The following is a 16432-nucleotide window of genomic DNA, read 5'->3' as shown; positions in this document are numbered from 1 at the left end:
TTTAGAAATTTTAGTTTCTAATTCAAGTTACATTTATAATTGTTCATGGCTTTTGGTATATATTTGGTATTCTTACTTTAATGATTTCAACTTTAAATACACTGACAGATATATACCTGTACCTATAAACATATAAAGACATATATCTTAATCACCATTTCTGAACCATAATGACGGTCAAGTTGGCAGGTATTTGGAAAGATCAGTTGAGTGATGACACCTCTGTGGATTGCTCTCAGGAGCATCAGGTCAACCAAACATGAAGCTATCCAAATAACAAACAAAAGATTCTCTTCACAGAAAAAACACAGCTCATAAAATCAAGAAGGAAAGTAAGAGTCAGACTATTAGCATTTTGCAATATCTGATGAATTAATGGACCAAAGCATTACATTTGAATGGTTGCCAATCACCAAAAAAGGGAGACAAATGGACCGACAGCCTCTTGATGGAGGTTCACTTCATCACCTATAAACTAATCCTCCCCCTCCCAAAAAAAACAAACCTGGAAATGATTAAGCCTCTAGATTAAATCACTATAACTTAACAACGGGGAAAATTCATTGGCTGTGTATATTAAACTACACGGCAAAATCCAGTCTGAAGGAAATCCCACAAATTACCTAGTTTATTCAACAAATAAATTTCAAGAAGTGAAAACACTGTGGGAAGATTAAAGGGCCCTTAAGGGATGTATCAAACATGCCTAATGTTTGGATCTTACCTAGATTTTCATTCAAATAGACAAACTGTCCAGGAAATTCTGACAGTTAAGAATTTAAACAATGAAAATTTTAACAATGTCTGATATTTGATGATATCAAGAAATTATCATTTTAAATTATGATAATGGTATTCTTGGTATTCTGATACTTTTGTAGGAAACAACAATTCTTATCTTTTAGATACACTTACAGATGAAGTACGTCGTCTAAGATTTGCTTCATCAAATTATGGAAGAGAAGGAGTAGATGGGAATATATGTAAAACAATATTGTTCATATGATAAATTCTAAAGCTGATGATAGGTACATGATGTACATTATTTTGTCTACTTTTGTGATATTTCAGATTTCCCACTTTAAGTCTCCTCATGGCAACACATACACCAGCATAAGGCTAGTGTATTACAGGAATAAGCCTGCTTAGTGCATAGGTAATGATCAAGAGCTGGTTGTCCTACGTAAGGCAATCAAATCAAATACACTGTTACATGACCTTATTTAGAGTCCAAAGTAGTATGTCCAGACATAGGAAAAGCATCCTTTCAAAATAACCTTTCTAAAACAATTTTACATTACCTTATACTTCTTTTTTGACAGAGAATTCCTTTGCTGTGAAGGTTAAGAAAAATTTTTAAATGTTTCTTATTCCTTCAAAGAATATCAAAGCAGGATTCAACCTCAACCACTCTGGGCACTTCTGCAGCCAGAGCCAGCAGTCCTGACTGCCCTTTATGCTGTGGTGCCAGGCTCAGAATCATGGCCTATTATGACCTCACACAGTGGGTGCCATGGACACAAGCACTGCTCTTGCCCCCATCATGGATGACAGTTACACCCCACAGTCCAAGCACCGTGCTTTGTCAGAGGCATTTTGAATGCACTGTTTACTTTAATCTTCATAATCATTTTACCTAGGAAGGTGGGTTTTACTGTCCCTATATTACCATTGAGGGAATCACAGGCCCAGTGAGGTTAAATCATTTCCTGAGGTACACTGGCAATAAATAAGGAACAGAAATGTGTGATTTGAACCCAGGACTGTCTCTCTCTAAAACCTGGGGTCTTAGCCACTACATGTACTTCACTGCTATTACAAAGACATTTTCATACTTGACACTATCACAATATTCAGGCATGAAAGCACAGTCAAGATGACGCTATGGCAGTGTTACGGAAACAACCAAAGCATATACTCTGTGTCTACATGTCAAAAAATTATCTATACTAAATCTTTTCAGTAATTCCCATTTTAAATATTAATTCTGAGGACACAATTTTTGCTGAGATTTCAAATGAAGTCAGTAGGATCAGCAGTTGTACTAACTGCATTTTTACACCATAAAACTCTAAGAAGGAAGCCAGCAGAACAGCTTTATGTTCACCAGCATGGAGAGCTTTTGATTGAATTTCAAGGGTTCAATCAATTAATCTTTTTTTAAAATCCAGTTATAGTATTTAATAGTTATATTTTACTCAGTTAGGAAAATATACCTGTGTCCAAAAAGGAACAGGTTATGTTGATGTCCAAAATTCACCTGACAAATGACATCATTTACATTTTGCTTTTGGCATCTATAAATAAAACTTTCTAAGGGCGTTTCATGTATTGGGCCATCTTCTAACTCCAGGATTTCATAAAATGAGAACTGATTGTTAAGAAAATCTCAAGCTTGTATTAAAAGTTTAATTCACTGAACACTCAAAACAATTGTGGGTGACGAAAAGAAGTATTTTTCTCAGTAAACTTTTCCTTAGAAAAAGCAAATACAATTTATATCATTTGATTCCTATGCTTTTTCATCATTCAGAAATCATGCATAAAAAGGAGTTTATTCTTTTTTTAATTTCTAAGACTAAGATAGTAAACGGTTCCTGAAAATAATCTTTAAGATTTAAAAGAAACAGGATAAAGGGAAAAAGATGACTAAGAAGACAGAGATGGTGACAGAGCAAGCCTTTTATAACATTATAATTCTCCTTTCTACAGTTACTAATTTAAATCTTTCAGTAACACATTCACTTCTATAAATACTATGGTGAGAGAAAAGAAAAAAAAAGCTTTATGGAAACAGACACCAGCATAAGGCTAGTGTATTACAGGAATAAGCCTGCTTAGTGCATAGGTAATGATCAAGAGCTGGTTGTCCTCTGTAAGGCAATCAAATCAAATACACTGTTACATGACCTTATTTAGAGTCCAAAGTAGTATATCCAGACATAGGAAAAGCATCCTTTCAAAATAACCTTTCTAAAACAATTTTACATTACCTTATACTTCTTTTTTGACAGAGAATTCCTTTGCTGTGAAGGTTAAGAAAAATTTTTAAATGTTTCTTATTCCTTCAAAGAATATCAAAGCAGGATTCAACCTCAACCACTCTGGGCACTTCTGCAGCCAGAGCCAGCAGTCCTGACTGCCCTTTATGCTGTGGTGCCAGGCTCAGAATCATGGCCTATTATGACCTCACACAGTGGGTGCCATGGACACAAGCACTGCTCTTGCCCCCATCATGGATGACAGTTACACCCCACAGTCCAAGCACCGTGCTTTGTCAGAGGCATTTTGAATGCACTGTTTACTTTAATCTTCATAATCATTTTACCTAGGAAGGTGGGTTTTACTGTCCCTATATTACCATTGAGGGAATCACAGGCCCAGTGAGGTTAAATCATTTCCTGAGGTACACTGGCAATAAGGAACAGAAATGTGTGATTTGAACCCAGGACTGTCTCTCTCTAAAACCTGGGGTCTTAGCCACTACATGTACTTCACTGCTATTACAAAGACATTTTCATACTTGACACTGATCACAATATTCAGGCATGAAAGCACAGTCAAGATGACGCTATGGCAGGGTTACGGAAACAACCAATGCATATACTCCGTGTCTACATGTCAAAAAATTATCTATACTAAATCTTTTCAGTAATTCCCATTTTAAATATTAATTCTGAGGACAGAATCTTTGCTGAGATTTCAAATTAAGTCAGTAGGATCAGCAGTTGTACTAACTGCATTTTTACACCATAAAATTCTAAGAAGGAAGCCAGCAGAACAGCTTTATATTCACCAGCATGGGGAGCTTTTGATTGAATTTCAAGGGTTCAATCAATCTTTTTTTTAAATCCAGTTATAATATTTAATAGTTATATTTTACTCAGTTAGGAAAATATACCTGTGTCCAAAAAGGAACAGATTATGTGGATGCCCAAAATTCACCTGACAAATGACATCAATTACATTTTGCTTTTGGCATTTATAAATAAAACTTTCTAACGGTGTTTCATGTAACCGGCTATCCTCTGACTCCAGGATTTCTTAAAATGAGAACTGGATTGTTAGGAAAATCTCAAGTTTGTATTAAAAGTTTAATTCACTGAACACTCAAAACAATTGTGGGTGACGAAAAAAAGAAGTATTTTTCTCAGTAAACTTTTCCTTAGAAAAAGCAAATACAATTTATATCATTTGATTCCTATGCTTTTTCATCATTCAGAAATTATGCATGAAAAGGAATTTATTCTTTTTTTAATTTCTAAGACTAAGATAGTAAATGGTTCCTGAAAATAATCTTTCTTAAGATTTAAAAGAAACAGGATAAAGAGAAAAAAGATGACTATGAAGATAGAGATGGGGACAGATCAAGCCTTTTATACCATTATAGTTCTTCTACAGTTACTAATTTAAATCATTAGCAGTAACACATTCATTTCTATAAATACTATGGTGAGAGAGAAGAAAAAAAAAAGGTTTATGTTTTTCAGACTGAATGAAATAATCATAGTAAATGAGTAAAATTCACTCTACACTGTAACACATACCAGTATACTATTAGGCTGTAGTGCGTCATCATAAAGACAGTTTCCGCTACTTAAGACACTTGAGTCACCTACTCTATACAGGCACATTCTCTACAGCGTTTAAGTTGGAGAGCGTCCTCTCCTCAAAGGACAAGCATCTCTAACTGGGACCTCAGACTCGGGTCACTCTGACTCAGGCGATCCCAGAACCTCACCTTGAGTATGTGATGAGTCTGAAAAAGGATGCAGAGGTCGGGACAGAAAGTTGTCTCAAATGTCCACTTAACAAAATAAAGATGGTCTGAATTAGGGCCTGAGAATTAGAGCTAGAAAAGCAGGTAAATAATGAGGCTCTTTTCTTGGAGAGGACTGCCTGCATGTGAGGGAGAGAAGCCCGACTGGAGACCAGGCAGGTCTCAAGTGGCCTCTCAGTAACATGGAAAAGGGAAAGAGTAGTAAAGTTTTCTTCCTGAACGAAGTTAAGATAGAACATGGAGAAATACTTGAGGAAAATGGCAAATAAATTTATTGCTTTCAAGTATTCCAAGATTAAAAAAATTACCTCAAATGAATTGATTTTAGAATGTTTCCATTATTCAGAATTTTTTTAAGATTATGAAATTATATTTAAATATGACTTTCTATTTCAACACTCCTGTTACTCTTCATAAATGATACTCCCAAGTATAGCTGAACGTCTCATGAGCACCTGGTCTGTGTTCACTGGGCCTTTTGGACACTGAGCTGTCTAAGTAACTGGACTTCCTGTCTCACTGACAGGCCAGAGTCCCCTGTCCACCGGCCCGTGTTCAGGTCTTAATAGGACGTGTGCTCAAGTCTCACTTGTGCTTTTATATCATCGCTGTCTTTACGTTCCTTTTGTTGCTCCCATTTTTGTTTGAGTTTATATACTTCAGGATGGTTTAATGGGGGGGAAAGCAGTAAATAAGTAAATGAGGAAATCCAATCCACCAAAAGTCAGCTTTCACTGAATGATTTGCCAACTTACTGAGATTTTTTTTTGCTGTTGTTTTGTTCTTTAACTTTTAGTATCACCAAACCTTTGCTTCAAGTATTTCCTCACAGATCTGCAGTCCTAGGCAACTGTCAATCTCTCACATTAATATTTGGGATGTCTAGTACTTCCTGACTGATCAATGTTATATAAATGAATGAATGAACTTACATTTTTCAGAACTGGGAACTGTACCTATTCTAGGCCTTGCCTGAAATACCTGTGGTGAATGTTTTAAATACCTGTGGTGAATGTTTACCTGGATTAAGGTATCTGGTCTGACGGTTTTAGGTCTGTTAGTCATTCAGTGAATTAATCATTTACCAAATTATTTCTGGCTAAACAATTTTCAGTAAATTTAACTATAGCTCAAATAAAACAAAGTTACCTTCTTTTTTTAAAAAACCACCTATTTGTAAGTGTACTTTCAGAATCCTTTATTTCCTGGTAATTAGTTTATAAAAAGACTTGGACTCATACCTAAAAGAGAATTGATTTAAAAGGCCTGCTAATAAATCTATATATATTCTTCACATTGCAGATGAGGGAATTAAGGCCTAGAAAAGTAGGCTTCAGAGGGGATTCTGAGAAGACGGTGGAACAGAAAATCCCTGGGATCACCTCTTCTCATGTACACACCTAGGAAACTACATGCAATGTGACCCACTCTGGAAATAACCTAAAGACAAAACAGAACTTCCATAGCTAATGACGAGAAGAGGCCACACTGAGAAGGGTAAAAGGGCAGAGCTGTGGTCAGCCCCATCTCCTGTCCTGTCCCGTCCCCCATGAATGAGAGGGAGCAGGCATGGGGGGGGTGAGGGGATGAAGCCTTCACCAGGGCCGCCCCGGGAAGACAAGCCATCTGGCTTTGAGGATCAGTGTGCTTAACTCTGGGACAGCCAGAGGACTTGCGGAGGCCTGGCCTCTGTTCCTGGAGGGTGGGAGTGCTGATGACCCATCTGAGACCCAGCAGTTTGCAAAGCACCTAAATTATATGTGATTTATAAATTAACACTGGGATGTGTGTCAGAGGGATGGGATATCCTGGAGGGGAAGAGGGGCTGCGGGGGGCCATTTTTCTTGTCATCCCTCAGCCTAGCTGGCCAGACACTTACAGGAGTCTGTTCTGATACTCTCTGTGGGACTCAGCAAAGGCTGTCCTAAGAGGGAAGTATACTGCAACACAGGCCTACCTCAGAAAAGAGGGACAATCCCATATAAACAGTCTAAACTCACAGTGAAACTAGAAAAAGAACAAATGAGGGCCAAAGTCAGCAGGAGGGGGGACATAAAATTAGAGCACAAATACATAAAATCGAGAAGGATAAAACAATAGAAAGAATCAATGGAAGTGGGAGCTGTTTCTTAGAGAAAATAAACAAAATAGGTAAGTCCCTAGCCAGACATAACAAGAAAAAAAGGAGTCTACACAAGTAAGCAGAATCAGAAATGATAAAGGAAGAATCACTATGGGCACCACAGCAATACAAAGAATGATGATAGAATACTATGAAAAAATATATGCTAACAAATTGGATAACCTAGAAGAAACAGACAACTTTCTAGAAAAATACAACCTTCCATGACTGACTCAAGAAAAACAGATAATCTGAACAGACCAATTACCAGCAATGAAACTGAACTGGTAATCAAAAAACTACCTAAAGAACAAAACCCCTGGATCAGATGCCTAAACTGCTGAATTTAATGAAACATTTAAAGACGACCTAACAGCCATCCTCCTTAGTTTTCCAAAAAGTAGAAGAGGAGGGAACACTTCCAAACTCATTCTGTGACACCAGCATCACTCTAATACCAAAACCAGGCAAAGACACCACAGAAAAAATTACACACCAATATCCCTGATGAACATAGATGCAAAAATACTCAACAAAATATTAGCAAACCGAATTCAAAACTATTTTCAAAAAGATCATCCACCATGATCAAGTAGCATTTATTCCAGGGATTCATGGATGGTACAATATTAGAAAATCCAGCAACAAAAAGGACAAAAACCACATGATCATCTCCATGGACATTGAAAAAGCATTCGACAAAATTCAACATCCTTCATGATACAAACTCTCAACAAAAAGGGTATAGCGGGCAAGTACCTCAACATAATAAAGGCCATATATGACAAACCCACGGCCAACATCATACTTAACTGCGAGAAGCTGAAAGTCTTTCCTTTTAAGATCGGGAACAAGACAAGAATTCCCACTCTTCTCACTTTTATTCAACAGAGTTATGGAGGTCCTTGCCACAGCAATTAGACACCACAAAGAAATAAAGGGCATCCAGATTGGTAAGGGAGAAGTTGTTTGCAGATGACATGATATTGTACATAAAAAGCCCTAAATAATCCACTTCAAAACTGCTGGATCTAATATCTGCATTCAGCAAAGTTGCAGGATACAAAACTAATACACAGAAATCTCTTGCATTCCTATACACTAACTATAAATGAGCAGAAATAGAAATCAGGAAAACAATTCCTTTCACATTTACATCAAAAAGAAGAAAATACCTAGGAATAAACCTAACCAAGAAGTAAAAGACATATATTCTGAAACTACAAGATACTCATGAGAGAAATTAAAGAAGATACCAACAAATGGAAGGAAACACATCCTGTGCTCATGGATACGAAGAACTAATACTGTCAAAATGGCCATCTTGCCTAACGCAATCTACAGATTCAATGCAATCCCTATCAAAATACCAACAGCATTCTTCAAATAGTTCTACAATTTGTATGGAACCATAGGGAACCCAAATAGTCAAAGCAATCCTGAGAACGAAGAATAAAGTGGAGGGTTGGGGGGATCATGCTCCCTGACGTCAAACGCTACTACAAGGCCACAGTAATTAAGACAATTTGGTACTGGCACAAGAACAGACCCATAGACCAGTGGAAGAGACTAGAGAACCCAGATTTTAACCCAAGCATATATGGTCAATTAATATAAAATTAAGGAGCCATGGATACACAATGGGGAAATGACAACCTCTTCAACAACTGGTGTTGGCAAAACTGGACAGCTACATGCAAGAGAATGAACCTGGATTGTTGTCTAATCCCATACACAAAAGCAAACTCAAAATGGATCAAAGGCCTGAATGTAAGTCATGAAACCATAAAACTCTTAAGAAGATCACATAGGCGAAAATCTCTTGAATATAAACATGAGCAATTTTTTCCTGAACTCACCTCCTCAGGCAAGGGAAACAAAATAAAAAATGAACAAATGGGACTACATCATGTTAAAAAGCTTCTGTACAGCAAAGGATAGATACCATCAGCAGAACAAAAATGCATCCTACAGTATGGGAGAATATATTTATAAATGACATATCCGACAAGGGGTTAACATCCAAAATACATGACTCACACACCTCAACACCCAAAAAGCAAGTAACCCTTTTAAAAAATAGGCGGAAGATATGAACAGACACTTCTCCAAAGAAGAAATTCAAATGGCAATCAGGCACATGAAAAGATGCTCCACATTGCTAATTATCAGGGAAATACAAATTAAAACCACAGTAAGGTATTCACCATACCAGTTAGGGTGGCCAACATCAAAAGATTAGGAACAACAAATGCTGGCAAGGATGGCGAGAAAGAGGAACAGTCCTACACTGCTGGTGGGAATGTAAATTAGTTCAACCATTGTGGAAAGTAGTATTGGAGGTTCCTCAAAACACTCAAAATAGAGATACCATGTAACCTGGGAATTCCACCCCTAGGAATTTACACAAAGAAAACAAATTCTCACATTCAAAAAGACATATGCAACTCCTGCCCCCATGTTTATTGCAGCACTATTTACAATAGCCAAGAAAGGGAAGCAAACTAAGTGCCCATCAGTAGATGAATGGATAAAGAAGAGGTGGTACATATACACAATAGAATACTATTCAACCACAAGAAAGATGCAAATCCCACCATTTGCAACAACACAATGGAGCTAGAGGGTATTATGCTCAGTGACATAAGCCAGGTCGAGAAAGACAAGTACCAAATGATTTCACTCATCTGTGCAGTGTTAACAACCAAGCAAAAATTGAAGGAACATAACAGCAGCAGACTCACAGAACCCAAGACTGGACTAACAGGTACCAAAGGGAAAGGGACTGGTGAGAGTGGGTGGGAAGGTAGGGAGAAGGGGAATAATGGGCATTACGATTAGTACCCATAACACAGTCGGGGAAACGAGGAAGGCAGTATAGCACAGAGAAGAGAAGTAGTGACTCTACAGCATCTTAGTACGCTGATGGACAGTGACTGTAATGTGGTATGTGGTGGGGATGTGATAATGGAGGGAACCTAGTAAGCACAATGTTGCTCATGTGATTGTATATTAATGATACCAAAATAAAATAAATAAATATTTCATGAAAGAATAAATGAATGAAAAAAAAGACAGAGAACACTTCCTCTACAAGAGATTCCGGTAATTGGAGAGCTTCACTGGAGAATTCTACCTAACTCTTAACGAATTAATGTCAATCTTTCTCAAAATCTTCCAAAAAACAGAGTACTTCCAAGCTCATGCTATGAGGCCACCATTACCCTGGTATCAATCCAGATTAGGATGCCATGAAAAAACACAACTGCAGACCAATATTCTTATTGAAAATAGATGCAAAATTCTTATTATGCTGATGCACAGTGCCTGTAATGGGGTTTGTGTTGTGGACTTGATAATAAGGGGGAATGTAGTAACCACACTGTTGCTCATGTGAAACATTCATAAGACTATATATCAATGATACCTTAATAAAAAATAATAATAATAAAATAGATGAGCATTTTCTAAAAATATTAGTAAACCAAATTCAAGGTCACATTAAATGATTTCCCACATGACCAGCTGACACTTATCCCAAGGAGGCAAAGATGGTTCAATATGCAAATCATATGAGATTAGTAGAAGTAAATGAAAAAAATCACATCATCTCAGTAGAGTCAGAATAAGCATGCTACAAAATACAATATACTTTCACCACAAAAACCTGCAAGAAACAGCAGAGAAGGAACAACCTCAGCATGATAATGTCCCTATACAACAAACCTACAGTAAACATTATACTCAGCAGTGAAACATTGAAAGCTTCCCCTCTAAGGCCAAGAAGACAAGGACTCTTGAGCCTACACATAATGATGTTGGAGAACTTTGGACTTTAACCCGAAGACAAGGACTCTTGAGCCTACACATAATGATGTTGGAGAACTTTGGACTTTAACCCGAAGACAAGGACTCTTGAGCCTACACATAATGATGTTGGAGAACTTTGGACTTTAACCCAACTGAGGTCATAAAAATGACAGAAAGCCTATGGACCAGAATGCAGACATATTTTTCTCATAGTTGATGCACTTGCTGATATTTAAAGCTGGTCTGCAGGTGAGAATTATCAACAATTTTAATTTCCTAATGTGGGTCATGTAGTATTTCTGTGGTAAATTGTGCCTCTAATTGGAAAAATACAGTGGACAATTTTCTATGATGGTGCAAATATAGTGGTGCAGTGACCACTGGAAAATCTGAATGAAGGAATATCAGGGATATTGCAGGTTTTCTGTAAGTCTGAAATTATCTGAAAATACTCTTCTAAATGACTGTGTTCATACTATGCCATTAAGTCGATCTGACTGCAAAATGTTACAGATGAAGAGCTTGATTTACCAGAGATGAACCAAGTTGTAAAGCTAAAGCTAATCAACCTTGTAAGAAACTGAACATTTAGAAGGCAGTACATGAGTATTGTATTAATGTTACTGTACCTACAGTGTGAAGGATAATTTGTGGAGCCTGGGGAAACACTGCGAACTTTAAGCCCCTTTTTCTATCATGATGCCTTTCGTTACCTGGCTACTATGAAAATTCTCTAATCCTTGCCACAGGGCACAGGACAGGGACAAGGGCATTCCCTCTTACCGCCACTCCCCCCATTAAGGCCCATGGCGCCCCTGAACTACTGCATCCAGTCCTCTCCACGAGGCTGACAGAGGGCGGAAGCTGGGGTCTCAGCTGTCATTTTGCTTCTTGCGTGGTACTGCTCTGAGTCTGTCCCTGCAGGTATGACCCAGCAACATGAAGAGAGGGGACTAGAGAGAGAGAATCACCACTCCGGCTCTGCTGGGGTGGGATTCTCTTAGGACAAATTACCGGGTAAGCGGCAGGAAGGAGCAACGTGACCTTGCGGGGAATTTATGGTGCAGAGGTATGTGGGCTATGTGATGAAGAGACCATCCCCTGTGCTGCCGTAGGGGACTACATGTTATTGGCGCACTGTGACACAGGTTAACATGACTCCAACGTTAATATATGGAATATCAAAGGAGAATATACACTGTGCTGAATCCAAATCTTGATACAAAATATTATTAAATTGTATGAAAATTAGCACTGTGGAATTGAGAGACTAGAAATAAATTTTAGGTGTCTCCTGACAATTTTAAGACTCTCCTGAAAACTGACAATTTAATCAATCAGCATGATTATTAGTTCACTCGTTTTTAAAAACACAATGAGAGGATATAAATTTGGAAGTATGTTGTATGAATGTAAAACTTTAATAAAGCACATGGATATACTTTATGAATTTGAAAATCAAAAACAGTAAATTGAAAATATTTCTGGCTTTAGTACAAATATGTGCACTTGAAATATTACATTGTGAGATATAATACATACACTCTTTAAATATTTAAGAGAATTTCAATTATTCCAATGTCATAGAAAATTAACCATTATGAGAATTAATAGAAGCATTGGTAAAAAGCATCTGAATTCCATGGTCAGATACTGTCCACAATTCCAGCAGACAATCCCCTGAATGTACACCTACTTCCCCTGTGTGTGAATCTGTGTCAGGCTTCCTCCATGAAAACAATTCAGAAGAAGTAAAACCTACAGCATGCTATTTTACATGCCTTGTAAAATAAAGATTCTGTACAACAGTTATGAGAAACTAAAACAAATCCCGTTAATAGTCCAGAAAATTTCAGATTCCTTAAGTAATTAAGAAAACTTCCTCAGGAGTTGTAACACATAAAATACATAGTGCTAAACTCAGAAGCACGCTGGCACAGATAGACTCTCAAATTTAATGCAATTGATCATGATGAGATGATCATATGAATCATAAGCAAATGGTTAAAAAACAGCTCTAGTGAAAAACCAGGACAATATGTAATTCCTCATGCTTATTAGAATGCCTGTCGTCTAGCTAACCAAGAAAGAACATTAGGTAGAAAGTATATTAGAGGAATGTAAAGCTAAAGCAAGGTTTATGTACATTTTTTTCTGAAGCTCAAAATAGACCAAAAAAGTAAAGGAATGAGCATGCTAAAAAGAAACTTGAATTTTCCATTACTACAAGAAGGAAGCACATAAAAAAAGGAAGGAGATTAGAAACATCTCACTGTTATCTCAGAAACCAAGATACACAAAAGTGAAGTACCTTCAGATTTTCTACTTGGAACCTGAGAAAATCTGTTTTCCATAAATGCATCTCATTTGGAAAAAGCAGCCAATGTTTTGGCTCTTAAGCGTTGCAGTGATTTCAGTCCTAAAGATGTTTTGTACCTGTGCAGGCATTCCCTGTCTAATAAAGGCCCTCAGACATCTCATTGATACAGAAGACTGGGTCCATCAATTATGACCCACAGTATGGGAATCAGAATGTGTATGTTCAGATTAAAGAAAATGGGAGTTTGCAAACCAAGATACAGCAAACTAAAATGGCCCAGGACTCTGATTTCCCCCTCAAGGCCACAGACAGACTCTTGACTCATGTATCCTTGACTTGTTTTACAGGAATTTAGGCTCCACCAGATGAGCCACCTCCTGACAATGAGGAGCACGTGGACTCTAGCCTCAGTGAAGCCAGAAGGCTGACAGCTAACACTCCTCAAACAGTCCCCTGTCACCTCATCACGGACCCGTCAGAACAATGCCACAAGCTCATCACACATCCTGCAACCCTTTCCCATAACCTTTATAAGCCCTTGTTTAGAAGCCAATAGTGAGTTCAGGGCTTTAAGCTTTAGCTATCCATTCTCCTTGCTTGGGGAACGCCCACCTTCTTACCCAATGTCAAAAAAAACCACATCTCAAAGTCAGGGATTGGTTTCACTGCTCAGGTCAGTGTTTGGCTTTGCTGTGTGTTGGCTGAGTGGAAACAGGTTTGTTTCATTTGGTAACAACTTCACCTTAGATGGTTTTAAGCAGCATGCAGTAAGTGGCATGAAGAGAAAAGACATCATCATATTTTGATCTTCCAAACCTGATTCATGAAATCTTCTCACTCTAATCATGTATCAAAATAGATAGATGTTCCCTTAGTTAATTTATGCATGTTTTAACAAATACATTCACACAGAGGTCTGGCAAAGAACATATTAGTAGATGAAGATAATTTTTAAAAATTATGTTCAACACTAATTCAGGAGAAATCATCAAGCACAATGATAATCCAGTTTGAAAATGACAAGCTACAAGGGATATTAACATACTGATTAAGTTAGCTTTTTGAAAGCTAGGGACATTAAAGCATACTAAATTCTGGTTTGGCATCAATAAAGTAGTAGAACTCAAAATAATGTTCTGAATTTTAATCTACTTAAACTTCCACTTTTCCGTGGATCTCAATCACTTTAATGTTGGAAAAGTAACAATACAGGTGAGTGAAGGGACTTGCTAGGGTGTGACTTTTTTCTCTTTGCCTCAGGTTGCAGGGAAGACAGGCTGGTCCCATTTCTTGATATGAATTTTATGACTGTGTATATGATGCTGAAGTGGGATTTCTCTACAGAAACAATCCTGAATCAAAATGATACAGAACAATATAAAGTTAATCCTTAGAAACCCTCAGTGAATGAGGAACATTGCACATTAATTATTGCAGGGTCCGATCTTTAAAGATGATTCACAGAAGGGCACAAAGCTCTAAGAGCTGGCTCATTCCTCACTTGATCTGCTTCCATAAAGCATTTTAAATTCACAAAATATTCTTCTTTCTGGGCACACACTATGCCCCAGACCTTGGAGGTATTATATAATCTAATTCTGGTCTTTCGTAACAGTTTTATTGTATAGATAAAATCAGCCCTATTTACCTTTCTAAGAAATTTTATGCAACACACGTAAAAAAAAATGTTACAATACTATGTGAGAAGTTAATAAAGAAAGCATTTAGGTATATGATAGAAAATGGCAGGTTCTGTACTCACTCCTTACAGAAACATCCAGAAGAAATCATGGCAAAGCCCCATCTGCAGGTGTCAGACCCCACGCAGGACGCATTTTCCTCCTGGTGGACTGCGCGCCAAGTCATCCCAAAGTTGCAGCCCAGCCTCCTGGGTCCTGCAGATACAAAAGCTCAAGTCTTCACTCTAGCAAACGTACCAGAGTGCACAGGAGGAGCACACGTGCTCAGTGCGTGCCAGAAAAGGCAGGTTCAGCATCCCATAGCTCAAACAGAGCCACTACTGATGGTTGGGCCCCTTCTTAGAAGTCCTGGTAAAGGGCTCAAATCCAATACATGATTATTCTGTGAAAATACATGGTTAAGTTCAAACAGAAATGGAGCCTGATGTTCTGTGCCCAGATGGGATTTTACACATATACCATAAACTTAAGATCAAAGTGAACATAAAATTTTCTGATTTTCAGTCAACCATTAACATGATTGGAATATGTAAGAAACAGTATCATTTATATACACCAAAACTAAAAAATGCAAAAATACAAATGCTCAAATATAAATGCAACAAAATACTTGTAGATCTCTGGGGAAAAACATGTGAAACATTTTTGACAGCAATGAAAGAAAAAAACAATACAACTGAGATATACTGTCCATGATCAAAATTCCATTACTAAGATGTCCATTTTCCTCAAATGGACTTAGAGACCCCAAGTAATCCCAACAATAACCTTACCACACTATATTGCAGGAATTGACAACTCATTTGAATACCTGTTCATCTATATAATGATAAAGAAAAAGGTGAACTCGAATGTTAAAATTTCAAGCTACAATAATCAAAGGAACATATTTAAAATGAATACACACAGGGACTCTCTTGTCCCCTCCTGGTGTGAGCCAGGAGCTCTGTCCTTTTGCTTTATCTCTAAATAAAAGCCTGTACCTTGCTCTCCTACCCTGAGTGTTTATGAAGCTCATTCTTTGGCTTTGTGAACAGAACCCTGGCATCAGAATGACCCAAAACAAGTCTCCTAACCACAAAAGCACTGACACCACCTTCTCTGCCCTGATAGAAACCACTGAAGAAACAGAACTTGACAGCCCTTGACTGAGACTTCATGGTAACTGTCCAAAGCAGCAGTTTCATTCTAATGGATCCAGAAGATGACTGAGAAATTAGATTTTGCCTTGCTATTAAAAAATCATCAAACTAACTACCAAACTTCTAGAAAAAAAATAACAGAACACGTCTTATTAGTTGCCCTGTTTGTTATCTGTGCTCCAACAACAAGGATCCTCCTGGATACAAGTGGATAACAGACTTGCCAAGCATGTAACTCCAATTTCAGGAGGCAAGCAACTTACATATTAGATAGTTATAAAACTGCACTAGATTAAGTGAACAAATTGTATTTCCATTCTACAGTATTACCTGATCTGTAAACCTGTCCTCATTAGCCTGAATATTTTCAAACACCTAAAACTCAACTAGTTCGAATCATCTGCTTTACCAGTCAAAACCAAACGTGTGCTTGACCCCTCCATTTAAAAAACCCAGCTGTCTTGATGTTGATGTCTAGAACAAACACCTACCAGAGGTTTCCACAGGTCATTCACCCTTCTACTGGGCAAGTGTGTTTAGATGAAACCTTCTGATTTA

The 16432-nt window shown here is 37.6% G+C and overlaps 1 protein-coding gene across 2 annotated transcripts in view; it reads right to left on the bottom strand.

Annotated features, from left to right (window-relative positions):
* The window catches only part of LOC140846848 (bromodomain adjacent to zinc finger domain protein 2B-like), a 134063-nt gene that overhangs the window by 72209 nt on the left and 45422 nt on the right, over positions 1 to 16432 (bottom strand). Inside the window, exon 4 of one of the 2 annotated variants that reach the window (XM_073224894.1) lies at positions 14795 to 14927. The exons of the other annotated variant lie outside the window; for it this stretch is intronic. The gene's annotated coding sequence lies outside the window, so the exon portion shown is untranslated. The remainder of the gene's footprint in view (positions 1 to 14794; positions 14928 to 16432) is intronic. 2 annotated transcript variants of the gene reach the window in all.

This window comes from Manis javanica, chromosome 16 (genome assembly GCF_040802235.1).
Source record: "Manis javanica isolate MJ-LG chromosome 16, MJ_LKY, whole genome shotgun sequence".
Classification (NCBI taxonomy): Eukaryota; Metazoa; Chordata; class Mammalia; order Pholidota; family Manidae; genus Manis; species Manis javanica.
This window is presented reverse-complemented; position numbering and strand designations above follow the sequence as displayed.